Source organism: Nannobrachium achirus (assembly GCF_963921795.1).
Source record: "Nannobrachium achirus genome assembly, chromosome: 9".
Classification (NCBI taxonomy): Eukaryota; Metazoa; Chordata; class Actinopteri; order Myctophiformes; family Myctophidae; genus Nannobrachium; species Nannobrachium achirus.
Genome location: NC_137818.1, coordinates 40,170,495 through 40,176,907, shown reverse-complemented (window position 1 = coordinate 40,176,907; position 6,413 = coordinate 40,170,495).

The window sequence follows — 6,413 nt, the reverse complement described above, 5'->3', positions numbered from 1 at the left end:
CCTTGGTGTGCACACAAACACACATACGCATACATAATGAACAGTAAATGTATGTTATATTGAACATGCCTGTGAAACGGTAACAATGAAAAAATGCACAAACACGATACAGGATTTTATTATAAAGGTAATTACACCAATCATCTGTCATCGCCATGGGATAAAATAAAAACTGAAAATAGAAATGTAAAACTGCCTTCATGCTAATAATGTGAAGATTAGGAAGTCATTTCTTCAAATGAAGTTTACTTTTTGCTGATACATGGGTTTATGTTGTGATAATACTGATGAGAAAACTAATAACATACAGCAACAAACAGTTATAGTGTATGGAAGGCAGTATTGGTCCAGCCAGTTACTGGTCTGGCTCTCCTTTGCCATGCTTCTGATCTGTGGTGTGGTATAAACCAGAGACTATGGCTGTAGGAACTGGCTCTGAACACACCAGTACAATAGAAAACAAACCCCACACACACACACACACACACACACACACACACACACACACACACACACACACACACACACACACACACACACACACACACACACACACACACACACACACACACACACACACACAGACACACACACACACACACACACACACACACACAAGCATGCACGCGCACCTCACACTCACATATTAATCACCACTGTTTTTGTCTGCCTTTCAGAATGTGGATGTTGACAGAGACCCAGTGGAGGCTCTAGAAACTGTTCCTGACCACATCTAACCAGTGGGACCAGAGTTCTTGTCTGGGAAGGCAGAGTTTAAAAAAAGAAGAAAAAAGATTCAATGTAATAATCATAGCCATCCTTGTTGCTGTGACTGTTGTACAATTCTTAACCTGGGTTGTGAAAAAAGGAAAACATGACATTTCTCAAATGGCAGGCTGTTTCATTTAAAATGCACTTTATATTTCTGGGCCAAACAGTGGCTGTTATATGAAGAATAGCGTTCCTTTTTTTGAGAGAGAGAGACATGAACCACTGTAGCTGAACACTGGCCAAACTATTATCTTCCTGGATACTCTTCTTGAATGCTCCTCCTTTATACAATTCAATCTCTTCCTCCTTCAACCCTCGCTAACTTTACCCTGTACTTCCCACTCTCCTTCATTTTATCAATGCAACTCCCTAGTCATGCCATATCAAACTGTGTGTAATGAGCCAACATACAGTAGATGCTTATGCATAGTAGTACATAAGGACCGCAGGAATAAGAAAGAAATGGAGGGGGAGAGTGATTTAATCCTGTTGCTCCGTAGGTCTGTACGTAATTGTCTCTGTCCGTAACCTTAGGACAACACTCAACCCGACGGATTAAAACCGATAAAAAACGTACGTACGCTTGAACTACCCGTGGCGAACTTTTGTCAACCGTGGCAGTAGTGAGGAAAATTACTTATGACAGCGGTTCTGAAACTATTACAGTTGCATTCCAAGAGTACCCAACAGGTAGAATCTGGCCAGAAGTTGAAAGTAGGTGTTTTGTTGGTCTTCAGTTGAAGCAAGTTGGAGGCAAACTGGAGTTGACGTGGTAACACACTGCCATATTATGGTGTCATACATACTGTCCTCATAGGAGTGAACCGGTACTCAGAGTGCTCTGTCTGTACTCTGCCTTTTAAATGGGAAGTAAACCCTAAGCCAGAGAGTTTGCTGACATCTAAAGGTTAGCAATACTGACTACTGTTTTTATGATGTGACATCACATTGTACCAAGCTCAACCTAGCCTCTTGATCTTTAAACTTTAGATGGCAACAGGCCCTTTGTTTTAGTTCACCTTTGGGAAAACCAATAAATAAGGGAGAGTTTTACACTGTAACGTTCCCATACCAGTATGTGCCTCAATTATGATTTTATGGTATCAGAATAGAAACTATGCAGCCTGCAGACATGTGCACGCACACACACGCGCACACACACACACACACACACACACACACACACACACACACACACACACACACACACACACACACACACACACACACACACACACACACACACACACACACACACACACACACACACACACACACACACACACACACACACACACACACACACACACACACACACACACACACACACACACACACACACACAGTGAGGATAAAGCCTAATGTACAAAATGGTATAATGATGTGTGTTTTTGTTTTTTACCTCATGTGGATTGCAACCTAAAGGGAATCTGTTACCTATGTTGTGATGCAACTTTTAAAGATTATTTTTGGGGGACATTTGAAACCTAGGTTAGAGAGGGGAGACATGCAAGACATGATGGTAGTTGGAGTCGAACCTGGGGCCCTCGCGACTCACAGGGAACATATGGTTAGTGCACTAACTGGAGATGCCACCAGGCACCCCTGATTCTTAAACAATTGGAAAGCATATGTTGGTGAATAATTGTATATACTGTATAATATAGTCTGTAGAATTATGTAGTCCTCCTCAATTTAGTGTGCTTTCTTTCTGATCAGTTACTTACCAAACTTCAGGTCGGGGTCCCACATGGGTGCTATTTATGTGGTATTCCTTAATATTTTACATTTTAGGATGGTGTTACTTATTGAACTGAAAATGGCATGTAAACATTTCTCATTGAAACCAGTGATTCATTCATTCTAGCCATCTAGCCAGTCATACACATTGGTTTTAAACTTTTAATAGAAACCAACTTAGCAATGCCAGCGAGCCATTAGTTTCCCTTGAGTTGCCGAAGGACAATCTTTCCCATTTCCTCTACAAATATGACAATTGAAATACTGGTAAACACAGGTTTAATACATTTCAGATTCATCTTTATTTACAATTACATTCAGTTACAGTATATAATAGTACTGACACATTGTCAAATTGTTTCTGCATCTGATAAACTCAACATTTTAACAGGTGTACAGATATGTAAAGCTATTGTAACTGTGTGACTGTCTGTGTTTTACAGTAATCTTTGTAGTCTGGCTAGTGGCTACTAGCATTTCAAAGTGTAAAAGAGAGAAAGAAAAATACATTCTAAGGCACATGGTGTAAAAAACACTGTCGTCATGAAGTCCAGGCAATAAATGTTAAATTATTTAAACAATATATGTATTTGCATTTTTCTTTTTTAAGAAACACAAAACAATGACAGCACAAAGTTCAATAATACAATCACAATAAATGTTAATTTGATAACTTTTCTGTCTGTTATTTCTTAAAAGAATAAAATCATTGTGCCATTTGATGCAGATCCATCAAGACGATTAATTTCTGAAGGTTATCGCCCTGTCCGTCACTCCCCCTAGAGAAAACAACCGGCATGACAATGTGAGGTATTCTGCTATAATGTCTGAATAGCCAAAAACAAATACATTTACTTTTAAGTGCCTACATACATAAGTCATAACAATTAAAGAACACCTTGAACTTTGATGAACCAGATTTAATCAGAACTACTTTACTTAAAGGAGTCATCCAGACCAAAACACATATAGGGTTAAATCTGTCTTTTATCATACCCCTTTATACCTGCTTTAGTCCATTTTTTTCATAGCTGCCCCTTTTGCTAGATTTCGGCTGCCCCTGTTGCTAGATTTTGCGGGCCCTCTCATAACTAACAGAGTGTATACTTGTCAAACGGCTTCTGCTCTGCACCAGAGCAGGGAGAGGAGAGGCTAGAAAGGGAGGGGAGGGAGGGGTCGGTTTGACAAGTAAGGGTGCCTGTGAGGTCAAAACAGCGGTTTGGTTGGTCTCAGGACGTTGTGTAAACACAATCCAATAAAAAAATACTAACTTTGAAGCTGAAGAAATAACCGCACTAGTATAAAGGCTATACACTCTGTTAGTTATGAGAGGGCCTGCGAAATCTAGCAACAGGGGCAGCCGAAATCTAGCAACAGGGGCAGCTATGAAAAAAAATGGACTAAAGCAGGTATAAAGGGGTATGATAAAAGACAGATTTAACCCTATATGTGTTTTGGTCTGGATGACTCCTTTAACTGACCAATTAGTCATCAGGAGCAGGTTGGTTGCTTCATCCAACACTGTCTCTTTGAAGACAGGGTACATCTTCAGAACCTTTCTCAGCCTCACAGCTGTAATCATCCTGATCTACACAGAGAGAAGTATGTGACACATTTAATATAGATGACAATATAGAGACATCGAGAGCTGACATAAGATGGCACTGGCAACACGGACATTTACACATTTTTACAAAACCCCTTTGTGGCCCTTTTGTGCAGAATTGAAGTCCCCTTGATGTGTGATTCCTGATTCATGGCATTTTATACTAAACAGGGTTGTAAAATCTGACTGATACATCTTGATCACATGACTCCAGAGAGAATGTATACTGATTTGTGTGAGTTTTGGACAAAATCTGTATGAGTAGCAGCAAGTGATCTGAAGTCTCATTATGGGCACAGGACATCTAGAAGAAGTCATTTTGAGATTGATATCTCGATTAGAGTAAGACTAACTTGGATCTGGTCTTAGTGCAAAGCGCAAAGTCTGTGGGTAAGATGCTAGTGCACCCTGATTGCACCAACACCTCATTTGAAGACACACAAGAACATTTGCAATCTAAACTATGTGTCGATTGGAAGATAGCAATGATAAGTGCACCCTTTGTGCTGTCTTGTGCCAGGCAGAAAGCCCAAAGTCTACAGACATATTGTAGGCCTACTATGGTCCAAATGATTGTTACCGGTTTAAGATGGCAGACTTACCTCACGGATGTGGTGAAAAAACAGGCCCAGCAGCTTGGTCAGAACCTTCTTCCTCACCTCACCCGGGAACCGGAACAGCTCACAGATGCTTAGGCATAAGACAACAGCAGAATCACTGATATGTACTGTACCTGATATCTAGAATTATAGTACAGTACAATGGAATACTGTTTATCCAAACTGTCAACTGTATTTGCAATGTATAAAAATACTTCCGATAGATACTTCATGGATGTTATCAGCTAAAGAATCAATAGCTGTTTGTTTTTTATATAGCACTGTGGTCATTAGACTTACTGTACTATAAGTAAAATGTAATTTCAGTGTTTTGTAATCTTTACAGACATGATTTGCATTGATTTATTAAGTTTCAGAAAAACTAGTTTCTGTAGTTACAACAGATGTTAGTTTCAGAACTTCAGAGGTAACTTTCAGAACCTGTGTGTAATGTGGGTGGTTGTGGACAGGTGTGATACTCACATGTTTATATAGGCCTGTATCTTTGGGAATTCTGATGCATTCTTGAGTCCTCTTTGACAAATATCCAGAATGTCCTCACAGAACTGGCGACTTGAGAGAACAGAATGTTAAGTTGGGCTCTATCTGTGTAAATTGTAATAGGGCTTCATAGCTACAATACTCACTGCTCTTGGGTGTTGAAGCTGTCCAAGCAGCCGGAAGACAGCATTTCTTGGACCATCCTCAGGAAACCAATGGTCACTCTAAAGAGTTGGGGAGAAAAAAATCAGTACAGTGTAGGAGATGTCTGCTGCCATTTATGTTGAAACAGTGAGGAAAAACAAGCTGCTACTGAAGGTAATTCACAATTTTGAATGTCTTATTCCTTATCATTATTATTATTATTATTACCCGTAGTAGTAGCAGTAGTAGTAGGTGTGTGTGTGCGCGTGCGTGCGTGCATGCCTGTGTGTGTGTGTGTGTGTGCGCGTGTGCGTGTGTGTGTGTGTGCGTGCGTGCGCGTGTGTGCATGGACACCTGTCATTCCAAATGTTGACTCTAAAGATGCTCAACAATGACTGTCCCATGCATAGCATGGATAACTGTTCATGAGCATAACATTCCTTCAGATGGGACAACAGCAGCTCAGCAACCTAGAGGTTAAAGAAACACATCCACTGACTGAACACTAGGATTCTTTTCTTACATCCTATCCACAAGTTTCCAGCGTCCCATCGACAGTTCCTGCGTCGCAGCCGAGCCGAGTGTGATCTACAGTACAAGCTCACAACGGTCGCACCTGCGACGCGACGTGAGCTTGTATGCCAGCTGTTCTCTGCGCGATTCACCATACCGCTCCGGATGTGTTCCACACATAATTATACAGTACATTCCCGCGGAAACAGGTGGATATTAAAATTGGCTTAAGGGAGGACTGGCCAGCCGGCCGGCGGACCACATCGTCACGTTCATCTCACAATGACTCTGCCATAACCATATAAGGAGTTCCCAATGCAGCTACACCCAAATATGAAGGGTTGTCTAACATCAATGTGTCGTCATGGCATCAGGCGCAAATACAGAGATCACCATATATGGGTATAAAGGGACAATGTCTAGTCTTGACATCAGAGATCACCATATATGGGCATATACTGATGACATCATGGATCTCCATATATGGGCATAAAAGGGGCTTGGACTGACAAAGAGCCATTTGACTGACAGATAGAGAT